General features: G+C 45.7%; 1 protein-coding gene across 1 annotated transcript in view; it reads right to left on the reverse strand.

Annotated features, from left to right (window-relative positions):
• AKT3 (AKT serine/threonine kinase 3) overlaps positions 1-5,082 on the reverse strand; it is a 306,791-nt gene extending 301,709 nt beyond the window's left edge. Inside the window, exon 1 of the mRNA XM_039237499.1 lies at positions 4,840-5,082. The gene's annotated coding sequence lies outside the window, so the exon portion shown is untranslated. The remainder of the gene's footprint in view (positions 1-4,839) is intronic.
• Positions 5,083-13,881: the final 8,799 nt, after the last annotated feature.

Raw genomic sequence — 13,881 nt, forward strand, 5'->3', positions numbered from 1 at the left:
CAATAACAGACTTTGTGGGTTTCCTTACAACTCTGTGGATACCTTCACTGTCTCACCCTAGAGGGAAATACCCAAATAAGCATCAGTAAGATTTCCATCTCTCACACAAAATTCCAATTCTTTCAAACTGCCGACTCTTAAAATTCAACTTCATCAACTTTTAAATATATATACAAAAATGTAGAGAGATTTCCCCTCCTTCCCTTCCCCCCAGTTCCAGGCCCCTGAATGCCATTCCAACCATTATTGACCAAATAAAAAAGCAATTCGTGCTAAGTGCTGTATTTAATATCCTACTTTGAAACAACTGGGAAAATGCCCACTGGATTCCTCTGGTCCAGCTAAAGCACCGCCTAAGCTACTGACAAGTGATCTCCCCACACGTCTCACATGAAGTGCGGCTAGTCTCTGGACGAAGGCACCTATAACGAATGGGACAGAAACAGATTGAGGGTTGCACTCAAAGAATTTGAGCTCCACAGCTGGCCACACCTTTCCACTACACGTGTGAAACCTTCTAAGATCTGCCTCAGGGACCTTCCTGATAATGAAACGATGGGGGCGGTGGGGGGTGGAAGCACACATATACACAAAATACAACTGGTTTTTGGTCCACTGAATGTCATGAATCAGCCTGACAGATTTCACCCCCAGGATTAAACTGAGAGTTAACCCCCGTGGTACGGAATCCCATAACAAAGTTCATCACAATGCATTAGAAAGAGCACCAACTGGGGTCCCTGTTCCTAACTCTACTCCACCCTGGGTCATGCTATATAAGGTCCTTTAATTTTCTGTGCCTCCGTTTTCTTAGCTATAAAAATAAAAATATAGCATCAGAGCAACATAAATAGCTTCACAGCTCTTCCAAAGCTACTAGTTAGGATTCTTCAAGTTCAAATCTACTGAGTAGCCACTTGGCTCACAGATGGCATCTTAGGTGACACATCATGATTACACACACTTCCTGTCCTCAAAAGGGTCCTATGTAGTGGGGAAGATCAAACATCGAATTCCCCTTAGACCAAAGGTGGACTGAACTCCAATACTGGCAAAATACCATCTTCCTCCCCTCCCATTCTCAGACTCCCCAACAGAGTAAGAGGCTTTCACAACTAATACAGGAGAGAAAATTCCTCACTTGGACATCTTCTAGAGATTTGCGCTGGTACATCATCTGAAGATTAGCAAAATATACCCATTTACAAAATGTGAACTGGCTGCAGCTGGTGATGAATAAATGTCAAGACAATACTGAGAAGACAACTAAAAAGCAAATCTACAGGTCAAGAAACATACGTGATCTACTGACTACTATTTGAAAATCACCTGGCAAAGGAAAGGCATTTACGGTACCACAGTCTTATACGTAAACGTCCGTAGCATTTAACCTGGCCTCTGAAACAACCAACATGAGAGAGAATGTTATGGACGTGTCAGTGTACTTTGTTTTACTCTATTAACGTGATGTCTGTGGAAATCACCGTGTTGCATGTGTTACTGAAATTGTGTCACTGTGAAGTCTAAGGTCAGGTACAAGCCAACTTAGGGAAAACCTTAAGGAAAAAAGTGTTTCAGAATGAGGAGAGTTCAACTAACTTGGATTTTCATCATGCCGGACTAGTACGCGTTTCCTCTTATGAAAACCACTTTCAAAAGTGTAGCACAGGGGCTGTGGTGAAGCCGAAAGGAGTGGACACATGGAACAGCGCCTGGCGCGTGGCAAGTTCTCATCAGGCACCAGTGGCATTGACTCTAAACCTAATCTAGCTCTGTCAGACGTGGAAGACAGTGATCAAGTTTTCAGTTAACATCACTGATTCCAGGCTAACCTTCCAGGTGACTACAGAGAAGTGCACGCTTCCGAAACCAGGGTTTAGAAAACCAATGCGCACTCTTGAAACCTGGAGTCAAAAACCGAGCAACTTCGAGTGACTTACACGTTCGACACAAACCTACAAAAATCCATTATGTGCACTAATATATACGGAGAAAAACAGCAGCGAGTCAAATTAAAAGACTGACTTGGTCAAAACAAATGAAATGGTTTATTTTTCTGTCCTGCCTCTTATGTTATTCAGATATAAAATCTTGCAAATCAAATATTTTTAATGCTTCAAACTTAATCACATTATACAGACAAGATCCTATCAAATCATGCTAAAAATCCAATTAGCATGTCCTTAACAATAATTGCCTTATCTTCTCAAGGATGAATTCCTGCAATGACAAGTCGATAAAAAGAAAGTGATAGAAGAAAGTAAAAAGTGATACAAAGAAAGTGTAGCTGTCTTTTCACAAAAATATGCAAAGTTTAAGTCAACTGTAAACTTCCACAAAATCAATTTGTAAAACAGGTTCCTCTTTTTAAAAGAAACCCAAATAGTTGGAAATTTCCATTGAAATTTTTAAGAAATAAAATCCCTCATATGTTTAAATCAAAAGCTAGGGTTTAAAAAAAAACTCAAATCCCTACTTTGCACGAGACTCCATTATGCTAAGTACAATTATCATAGGGCATGTTTCCCCAAAACATGTTTAGATTTGCAATGATTCTGAAAACAAATTCTTTTTCTGATGGTAGTAATCTTCTAAATGAAACGTAAATAAGAAAAGTTTTTAATCAAACGAGCCGGCAACACAGTTCACACTCTAATAATTTGTTGAAGGAATGAATGAAATCTTATTTGAAATATTTACAGGTATAAAATTACAGAAACCAAAAAGTCCAAAGCTGAACCCTGAAGTACCTTCACACACATAACTTAAACTAAGAGGCCATGTCAAACTAAAAATCAATTTTAAGTTGGAAAACAACTCACTAAAGTAATCATTACAGCAAGACTAAGTGTCCGGGGCAAAACGAATACAAATAATAGTTTCCTAAGTTTGGGGGTTTTTTAATAGAATTACTTTAGACATTTTTAAACGCTATAGAAAACCTTACTGCTACAAACACCACAAACATGCAACTGAAAACTGTAACTCTACATTCACCTAAATTCCAGTGTTGTCTCATTCATGTGATATATGCACTCCCTCACTTTAAAATTAGAAACTCAAGACAATTAAGATATTGGGGTCAACCCTAGTGAGAAAAACAAAAAGCAGGTCTTCAAATACAGTGTCCTTGGTAAACCTGCAAAGTCAAGATTATGTGTTGGCGAAAGTAAAAAAAACTACAGTCTTGATAAAATTGCCCAAATTACTGGGTATTCACCTTAGAAAGCTGGCAATTTACTAAAAATTGGGTATTTTAATAAGAAATATTTTCATGTTTTAGACAAGCACCTCCTAGAATATTCACAGTCATTTTATACATGTTTTGCTATGATACTGAAGTTTTGAAAACAAACTTCCTAAACCATGTTTCCTAGACTCTTAAAGCTTTGGCTTTTCCAATTATTTCCTAACAATGTATAACTTAATGAGTTTCCACCAAAGACCAAACCCAGGGGTTTTTTAGTAATTTACAGCCTACTAAAAGATAAAAAATGACCATGTCTTGCCAAATATGGAACACACACCTAGCCTGAAGACTTGAGGCAGCTGGCAAGACACTAACTGCCCAAAGTCATCATTTCACATCTTTTGGCTACAAGGTGAACTAATAAAGTGTAGACACTTTGTGGACAGTACTACTTAATCAATATAGCCACGTTAGGTCTCACTGTTGAATTTCTACTTGAAAACGTTGTCTCTCAACCCATTACCACACTGGTGAAATGAGTTGCTTTTATTTTCATAACGTTCTGTTGATGCAAGAAACGGGAGCATCCTACCCACCCTACCCTTACAGCTAAGCCTCTCCTCCGCTTCCAGAAGATAAACAGTAAATATCGGTCTCGGAGACCTGGACCCCAAGAGACTCAACCCAGCCTGGGCGAAGATGCCCGGGTAATCCCGAACCTGGGGTGATCCCGCCTGGAGCCGGGGTGAGCCCCGACCGCGACCAGCCAGGCTTCATCTTGGGGCTCCGAGGGCCCAGCGAGCATCATGGCTGATGCAGACCGATGCGCAGGAGGAGGAGGTGGACGAGGAAGAGGCTGGTTTGTTTACTTGCAGCCTAGGCCGCCGCCGGCAGCGACAGCATCCCTGGATCCGCCAAACCCAGCATCTTCCGCACATTTCTATTCTTAGCACACAACTCCCAAGCGGATTAAAACCCCACTACTATTAAAAACACAGACGAGCGCGTTACCCACCTCCCACACACACCCCCACCTCCCCCCCAGGGCCGTGTCTTCCTGCGCGCCGGCAGCAGAGGAGGGTGGGGAGGAAGGAGACCCCGGGGGACGCCGGTGCATCCTCGCCCGCACCCCACCCCGCGCGCGCAGACAGCCCCCGCGCCGGGGAGCGCGGCAGACGGCCCCCTCCCCCCCACCCAAACACGCCGGCTCGGGCGCTCCCCGCGTTATATAAGCCCGCCGCCGCCCCCGCCCGGCCGGCGCCCCCTCCCCACGCCGCGCGGCCCTGGCCGGCGGGGCGCGGGCGCTGCGCAGGGGCCGAGGCGCCAGGGCCGGGGCAGCGCCGACGCGGCCGCTACCGCTAGGCCGGGAACACCCTCCCCGGCCCCCCGCGCGCGCCGCCGCCCCCCAGCTTCCCCCGGAAAGTGAAGGGGTGCCGGTGTCAGCGGCGCCGGGCATCCCCCGGCCTCCCCACCCACACCCGAGCCTCCGGCGACACGGCCCCCGCCCACGCCCCCGGCGCGGTGACAACCCAGACGCCCCCGCCTCGCCCCCCCCCCGCCCGAGGGAGGCCCGGGGCCGGGGGCCTGGAGGGAGCGGGGGCCAGGCGGGGAGGGGGCGAGCGGGGGGGAGGGGGGGCGGTGGCTGTTACCTGCAAAGGCGGCGGCGGCGGCAGCCCCGCAGCTGCTCGGGCGGCGGCGGAGGATGGAGCCGGGGGGGCGGGGGGAGGAGAGGGGGCGACTCGGGGGTCCCCCCTCCCTCCTCCTCCCCTCCTGTCCTCCCCCCACCCCGCAAAGCCTCTGGCCCCCCTGGAGCCCGGTGCGGCCGGCGGGAGGGCAGGCGAAGGCTGCAGGGGAGGGAGGAGGGAGCCGGCCGGGCCGGGCCGCGGAGCTGGAGCGGGAGGCGGCGGCGGCGGCGGCGGCGGCGGCGGGAGGGGAGGGGAGGGCGGAGGGAGGGCGGCGGCGGGGGGGGAGGGGGGAGGAGGAGGCGGAGACTCTACATGGGAATCGGATATCGGCTACAAATTCAATTCATCACCAGAAAACACCGCACGGGCGGGGGCCGGGTCACGCCGGCTAGGCGGCGGCGGGCGGAGGCTCCGGGCCCCGGGGCGCGCCCGGCGCGGGTCGGGGGTCTGCGGCCTCCCCTCGGGGGCCGCGCCTCGCCAGGGGACCCCGCGGCCTCCCCGCCCCCTCCTTCCTCCCTCCCCGGCGGCCGCCGCCGCCGATCGCCTCTCGCCGTCGCCGCCGCCGCCGCCGCCGCCGCCGCCGCCGCCGCGGGGCTTGTTGTTGACTTTGAGGAAAACTCCTGACGTCAGGGGCTGGCTCTCGGCGACTGGCGGGAGCGGCTTCCCCGCGTCCCCGGCCCTGCCCGCCGCCCGCTCCCCTCCCTGCCGCGCCCTCGTCCGCAGGCTTCCCCGCGCCCCCCAAACCCGCGGCGCCCCGCGCCCCCTCTCCTCTCGCGAGAACATCCCCCCAGCCCGGCGGAGCCGGCAGCGGGGGCCGGCGCGCCCAGGCGGGAAGTTCTGGCTCTCCCCGAGCCCGCGTGGCCCCCGAGGCCCGCCGCCCCCCGCCGCGGGGCCGTGGGCGGTGCCCCGCGCGGAGGGGACCCCGCCCCCGGGCCTCCCGACCCTCCCGGGAGACCTGGCTGCCCGGCCCGGGAGCACCCCTGGGGAGAGCCGGCCCCGCGCCCCCCGCCGCAGTCGTGACCGCGCCGGGCGCACGGCTGGCCCCGGCTTCGGAATTCACTCTCAAAATGATACCCTTTTTAGGGATATTAGTTTTCGTTGACTTTGGGGAAGCCATGATGTACTGCATCCACTAAGAAGAAGATGACCGTTTCGTTCCTTTGAAGTTCATGGCTCCTGAGAATATTTGCAGTGGAGACACCAGTTTTGCAAAATGGCCATAGTCTCCCGTGCAACAGTCCATGAAGTTAGAAAGGAAGTTTGGCTTTTTCTGACACCATGTTCTGTCGCTTTTCGAACACTTTGAAAATCCCCGTATTGTTTCACCACGTGGCTCTAGCCTTATTGATGTACCTGTTTTTTCCTCTCAATGCAAGATTCTTGTTAGTGCTTCTGGCTTCAAGGATTCTTCCCAGACAGGCACTTCCTCCTCTGCCTTTCCATGGCCAGACAACATTGTGAGGGTAGTCATGCTTGTAGACCATGTGTGGAGGAGAGTCTAAAACGTAAGAAGAAGGGAGGAGGAAGGGTTGAAGCCAATTTTCTCCGATTGCAAGGGAAACCTTTCGCCGACGATTCTAGAACAAAATCTGCCTTTTTAAGGTACACAGTCCACCCCCCAAGTGAAAAGTCCTCAATTTCCCCATATTTCCCAACACATCAAGAACTGACTAATGAATATAGACTAATCCTTAATTCAGTTTACAGGGTATAAAATGGATGCCACTTATCCCCATAATTATCAGCCCTCTAACAGTCCCTGTCGGCAAAATGATTCTGTTAAGATGTCTTGCTGTTAAGACACAATCTTGGGTCAGAATTTTATTCTATAGTAACCCAACCCACTTCTTACATTGAAGAAAATAATCCGTTATGACACCAGCCCTAAAAAGTGTCTGCAAAGCTCTTGCAAATATTTAACTCTGAGAGTTGTGGTGTTCTGAATTACTAATATCTCTTATCAATTTTAATTTTCATTTGTTTTTTTATTTTAACATCAACATTTTTGTGAGAACCAAATTTGTCTTACCAGCCAAACTGCCTTTAACTATTTCTCCTAGTCTCGCCATATTGTAGTAAATCTTAAGTGGGTTAAACCCTAAAATTAAGTGTTGTATAAACTACAGTGAACTTTTTTTTAATTATAAGCTTTTATTTCTGCTCTACTTTGCTCTTCTATAGTAGTTTCATAAATTCCTATGTCTAAAAACATGTCAACTTTTAGAATAGAATTATTATTTATTATAGAACTATTTAAATAGCATTGTTCTTTCCCTCGTACTGTGCCATCATGAAATTGGCAGAATCTGACAATTAAGATATGATGGTACTCAATACGGAGCATATGCTAGATGTCAGCTCCTCTTCGTTGTCCTTACATGGCAGTTATATGGGGAGCAGAGCATGTTCATGCATGGCAATGAAGGTCCCTCTTAGATTCCAGAGAGAAAGCCCTCATTCTTTATTAAGCCAAATATTCTTGGGTCACATCTCTCAGCAGTAGTAACTTAGGCATCTTAAGAAAAGTCTTCCCTCTTCTTGACTACCAATGACTAAATTAGCTACTGAGAGCTAGTTCTTAGTACTTCTGCCGTTTGAAGTGAGTTACTTAAACTGTAAGGCACATTTAAAATTTCAGAGCAGCAGCTACTACTTCTCTGTATAAAAAGGGTATCCTGGGGCGCCTGAGTGGCTCAGTCGGTTATGCATCCAACTTCAGCTCAGGTCATGATCGCACGGTTCGTGGGTTCGAGCCCCGCGTCGGGCTCTGTGCTGACAGCTAGTTCAGAGCCTGGATCCTGCTTCAGATTCTGTGCCTCCCTCTCTCTCTCTGATCCTCCCCAGCTCACGCTGTCTCTCTCTCTCTCTCAAAATTAAATAAAATATTGGAAAAAGAAAAACAAAAGTATCCTGTCTCCAGTGTCGAGGATCAGAAATGTCACAAAGTATGCACAGAGTAAGTGTTGGTTGAATAAATTAATGAATGCATGAATGAACAAATGAAATATCTGTCCCCTGTGTACAGTTTATTCAATGCTCGCCTCTGGGATGGCTAATTGACAAGATCATGAATGCACTTTGGAGACTTGCAGACCTGAGTTCAAATCCTCTCTCAGAAGGATTTATATGTCCACCAAGCTGCCTAACTTTCCTAAGCCTTAATTTCCTCGTTTGTGAAGTCAGGGTGACAACTACTTCAACAGCTTATTATGAGAATTGAATGTGATGAAATATTAGACGGTATCTAAAATGTAGTGAGTGGACAGCAAGCTAAAATTCCTTTATCCTCAATGGGAATATATTCATTAACATAACACTAGCTGCTACCACAAATAAATACGAAAATCCATCCTGGCACACAATAGAAGTGTATTTCTCATCCATGTTAAGTTCTGAATGCAGGCAAGCCTCCTGCAAACATTTATTCTTAAAAATGCTTCTAACATGTTCCTTCCCTGTTAGAGCTCTGACACGTTCAGCACATAATCATGACGCCAAGCAGGCAGAAGAGAGGAAAGCGTGGAGATCACCCAAAGAAGGTCCTCGGCACCTCACTTCATCCCCTTTCCATTGGCCAGAACTCTCTGGAGCCACCTACCTACAAGGCAAGCCATGAAGGAGTATAGCCCAGGAAAGAAAAAAGGCAAAAAAAAAAAAAGAAGAAGAAGAAATAGTTTTGATGAACAGCCAGCCAGTCTCTGCCACAGTTGGTTTCTGAAATAAACAAGTTAAGTCTACAGCTATAATTAATAAATAGAGCAATTTCCGAAAGACCATAGTTTAAATCTAGGTGTAAGTAGCAAAAAAAAAAAAAAGTCTGTTGTAATCGTTCCTACTATGAATTGTCTTTTTCATAGCTGTCTTTTTTTTAATCTTTTGTAATGTTTATTTTTGAGAGAGAGAGAGAGACAGAGCTCAAGCTGGGAAGGGGCAGAGAGAGAGGGGAAAGGGCAGAGAGAGAGGGAGACACAGAATCTGAAGCAGGCTCCAGGCTCCAAGCTGTCAGCACAGAGCCCGACACGAGATTTGAACCCATGAACCACGATATCATGACCTGAGCCAAAGTAACCGACTGAGCCACCCAGGCACCCCATTAGCTGTCTCTCTTAAAGCGTGGGTCTAGTGACTGTGTTAGTAACCGATGAGAACATGTAAGGAACGAGTATGTCACCATTCTGATGCCACAGGACTGGGATGCTTAAAGCCCTCTGGAACCTCCCTCCTATTTTCTTGTCAGATTTTCTCTCCCTTCTACATTCCTGAGCATGAATGAACATTTTTTCATTCATATTGTCCTTCTCTGTCTTAGCTAAGTCTCATAGCAGCCGAAACAATCTCTGGACATTACATGTAGTCTTTCAGGACACTTGAACCACAGAAAGTTACCGACCAAGGGAAAATAACTTCTTGGAGCTAGAATTCATGATCTAATTCCAAAGAAACAAGCATACATAATTATCATTCCCGGCTGTGGGGCAGAATCAAGGTAGGAAATAATATTAACACATCCATATTGTCTTTCCAGAACTTCATTTTAGGATGTAATTTTTAACTTCCTGAGGGGGTGTGCACCTGTAGCTATTTCCAAATCTGCTCTGTGGGGACTGAACTTCTCAGCGCAGCAGCGAGCCATGAAGCATCCACGGTGAATTTCCAACCCTCACCAAGGTAGTCACCTCAACCCTTTCTGCGGGTTGTCTCGGGCAGGTACAGTTCTGTTCCGGGCAGTGTCCCCATCCATTTAAAACACAGTGTCTCCTGCTAATGAAAATACTTTCAGAATCAGCCAGACTGCTTCACATCTACACCTGCCGACTCCCCCCAGGCCAAAACACACACCACAAAGTCTTTGAACGTTTGAATTCATAATATGTGGCTAGATAACACTGGTTGGCTTTTTTATAGTGGGAGGAAACTGAGTCTCAGAGTTTTTCTCTGGACCTTTAGTTCCTAGACAGAACTATGGCCACTAAAGTTGCAAACACCATCTCAATTCAGAAATTAGATTTTAATCAAAACACTGGGTTCAATTTCGAATCCGAGCCTTCCACAGGCTGGCAGGCTGTAGTGGGGAAAGCAGGCAAGTTCAGCTTCTGTGTTTGTCTGTTGCGTTTTCTCTCCCAGCCCACAAGTCGGTCCCTGAGCGAAGCACCGGGCAGTCCTTCTGCAGCCGCTACCCTGCTACACTCTCTCCGTCTGGTATGCAGAACCGAGCAATAGATTTTTCAGGGCCAAGTGCAAAATGAAGATACTGGCCCCGTGTTGAAAAAGAATCTGGATTTCAAAATGGCAACGGGCGAACACTGAGCCGAGCGTAGCTACCTGTGCAGAGATGTGCACAGGTCACGCGTCCCTAACGCTGCTGGCAGGTGTTTAAGGCCGGCTCCCCCGGTGCTCTTTGGAGAGTCCAGGCTGGGCTCCTCCAACTGCAATCCGTGTGACAACAGTGATGCACATATTCCTTGAGCCAGCTGTTCCTCATGACCTCTGGCTAGTGTTTTCTCAGCACTATGGGAGTCTCCCTACTCTGTCTCTCTTAAAGCGTGGGTCTAGTGAGACTCCAGTAGGAGTCTTCTCACCCTCGGCCGGTCTCCTGGGGGGGACTCAAGATGGCCCCAGGCCAGGTCTCCTTCTTTCCCCAGGGACTTTATCCGGGCCAAGGGACACACTGATGCATCCTTTGCTCTGCAAGCCACTCTTTGTGTCTTGGTCCTGCCACAGAAGCAGTTGAGACTGTTCCCAGATCCCACAGAATCCCCTCATTGCAGGGAACACACCCCAAACTCTCCAGCAATTCCATAGAAGCCCGCGGCAGCCCCTGGCATGAGCTGAAGAAACACCCCGACCCTCTTCCCAGTGGAGACTGTGACCTTGACTTTCCCTAGTGTAATCCCTTCACAAATCTTTCTCTCGAATTGTCTCTGCTCTTTTATATTCATAAAGTAAATGAAAGCATTTGAGTCACGGAATAGACTTTGCTACTTCCTTCATAATGGTTACCTAACTTGAAATTTCATGATTTTTGTATCTTGGGATCTCAGTGAAAACTTCAGTTTTAAATTCCTATTAAAAGGCATATTCTCTCTGTGGTATAAGTGTTTTCAGTTGCTTCTTATTTAGGCATATGCTCACGGGCTCACATGTTTTAAAAAAATTATCAGCTATTACCGAAGAAATATATGAAGGCTAACGGGTGTTCAAGGCACACAGTTAATTGAAATAGTATCTTCTTTACATTTGTTTATATTTCTTTTGTTTGTATTTCTGATTCACAAAATATGTGATAATACATTACCTTTTTCATAGATCATTGCCTGCCTCGATGATATTGAATATTTAAACTCTTGCCTTGATTAATCTCTCAAAATTGAACTCAAAGAATTTTAAGTTGAACACTGTGAAATTTTATTTCTAAAGAGCCCACAATAGATAAATATACCCCAAAATAAAAAATAAAAATATAGAAGTATAGTTTGTACAAGTTGGTCACTTGGAACAAGGTTACAATGAGCCATGAAAACTTCTGTACAGAGGTATTAAGTTCAGGTGGATTTTTGTAAAATAGTGTAAGAGTGCCTTGATTTTTCCTTAATGTCTGTGGCTACCAAGAGGGGTTGCCTTCCTTTGTTATATATTAAAGTATAAACAATTTAGAAAATAATGGACTTTGCAATAAACAGTTATTATCCAACACATATAAACTTAACACCCAGAAAACAAATAAAACATTTAAAATGTGCAAAAGACATGAACAGACATTTCTCCAAAGAAGGCATACAGATGGTCAACAGACAGATGAAAAGATGTTCAACATCACTAGTTGTCAGGAAAACGCAATTTGAAACCACAATGAGGTATCACCTCACACCTGTCAGAATGGCTGAAATAAAAAACACAGGGAACAGCAAGTATTGGCGAGGATGTGGAGAAAAGGGGACTTCGTGCACTGTTGATGGGAATGCAAACAGGTGCAGCCACTGTGGAAAACAATACAGAGTTTTCTCAAGAAAATGAAAAATAGAACCACCCTACAATTCAGTAATGCACTACTGGGTTTTTATCCAAAAAAAAATACAAAATCATTAATTCAAAAAATATATGCACCCCTCAGTTTATGGCATCATTACCTACAATAGCAAAATTGTGGAAGCAACCCAAGTGTCCACCAATTGATGAATGGATAAAGAAGAGGTGTATGTATACAATGGACAATTACTCAGCCGTAAAAAAGAATGAAATCTTGCCATTTGCAATGACCAAGATGGAGCTAGAGAGTATAATGCTAAGTGAAATAAGTCAGTCAGAGGAAGGCAAATACAATATGGTCTCACTCATATGTGGAACTTAAGAAATACAACAAATCAGCAAAGGCAAAAAGAGAGAGACAGAGAGAAACCATGAAACAGAATTTTTTTTTTAATATTTTTATTTTATTTCTAGGAGAGAGAGAGACAGCGTGAGCAGGGGAGGGTCAGAGAGAGAGGGAGATACAGACTCTGAAATAGGCTCCAGGCTCTGAGCTGGCAGTCAGCACAGAGCCCGACACGGGGCTCGAACCCATGAACCGTGAGATCATGACCTAAGCGAAAGCCAGACGCTTAACCGACTAAGCCACCCAGGCGCCCCGAAACAGACTCTTAACTATAGAGAACAAACTAATGGGAGATGGGTGAGGGATGGGTGAAATCAATGACGGGGATTAACAGTGTACTTATGATGAGCACTGAGTAACATATAGAATTGTTGAATCATTATATTGCACACCTGAAACTAATATAACACTGTTAACTATACTGGAATTAAAATTAAAACCTCACCCTAAAAAAAAAAAGAATATAATAGACTTTAGAATGGACGTTGGTGTCTAATGTAAACTCCATAATTTGATCTTGCTCCATGGAAAGTGCTACTGTGAGCCTTGAGTATATAAGTCAGGGAAAAACAATTTATAAACATGTCGTGCTTGCCTATACTAGCTCTCCTTCCACTTCTTGTCTTCTGAAAAGTTACTTCCTTTTAGATGTTTTTTTCCAAATACCTGAGCTGCATGACATCTAGACCTAATGCTTCTTTAGATGATTCATAAGGAAAAAAAACCTTCTAAACAGTGAGGATAAAAGCAAAGTCCCCACTTTTGTTACTCTTCATGCACTTCCTCCTTAAAGTGAAAGATGGGTTATCATAACCTCTTTTTCTTAAACCTCCAGAGTTTCATAAAGCTTATTTGCATATTTGCTTGTCTAATTGTCTTCTCCATTAAAATGACTGATACCTCCGATGGATACAGTTCACATTTGAGCATTCACTTCAACTTATTCCCATAAAAACTGGTTAACTCTATATAGACAAAGGTCTAGGGACCGATATGAGCATAATTTTCAAGAGGTTTCATCTATTGGGACACCAAATGTAAATAAACAGCTGTATGCCAAATGCATGTGACAATATATGTATAAAGAGATAAGAGAATACATCATGGGAATATTTACATTTAATGAGAGGGACTACGTCAGGCCAACCTAAAGAAAGGTGAATGACATTTTAGCTGAGCTTTCAAATGAGTTGATAGGACTGGAGAAGACATTCCAGGCAGTGAAAGAAAAACAAACGAAAGCAAGAAAGAGTAACACCAGGGACTCCAGGAAAAGAAAATGGGTGCAGAAAAGGTTTTACGGACATGAAGAAGTTTGAGCTGGTCCTAAAGAATAATCACGAGAGGAAATAAGAGTGTACATTTATGCAAGAGCAATGGAGAAGGAGAAGAGGGAAGAATGTCCAGAGTGACCTATGATGCAGGGCCAGGGGAACTGAGTGACCAGATGGAGAGCAAGATGATGCCCAGAATTCTGTCCTCCTAAAACTGGGAGAAAGGTAGTGTGTGTGTGTGTGTGTGTGTGTGTGTGTGTAGCATGCATACACTATGCTTTTTTTTTAATTTTTTTTTAATGTTTTATTTATTTCTAGGAGAGAGAGAGAGACAGCGTGAGCAGGGGAGGGTCAGAGAAA

Source organism: Hyaena hyaena, unplaced genomic scaffold (assembly GCF_003009895.1).
Source record: "Hyaena hyaena isolate Hyena2069 unplaced genomic scaffold, ASM300989v1 scaffold_127, whole genome shotgun sequence".
NCBI lineage: Eukaryota > Metazoa > Chordata > Mammalia > Carnivora > Hyaenidae > Hyaena > Hyaena hyaena.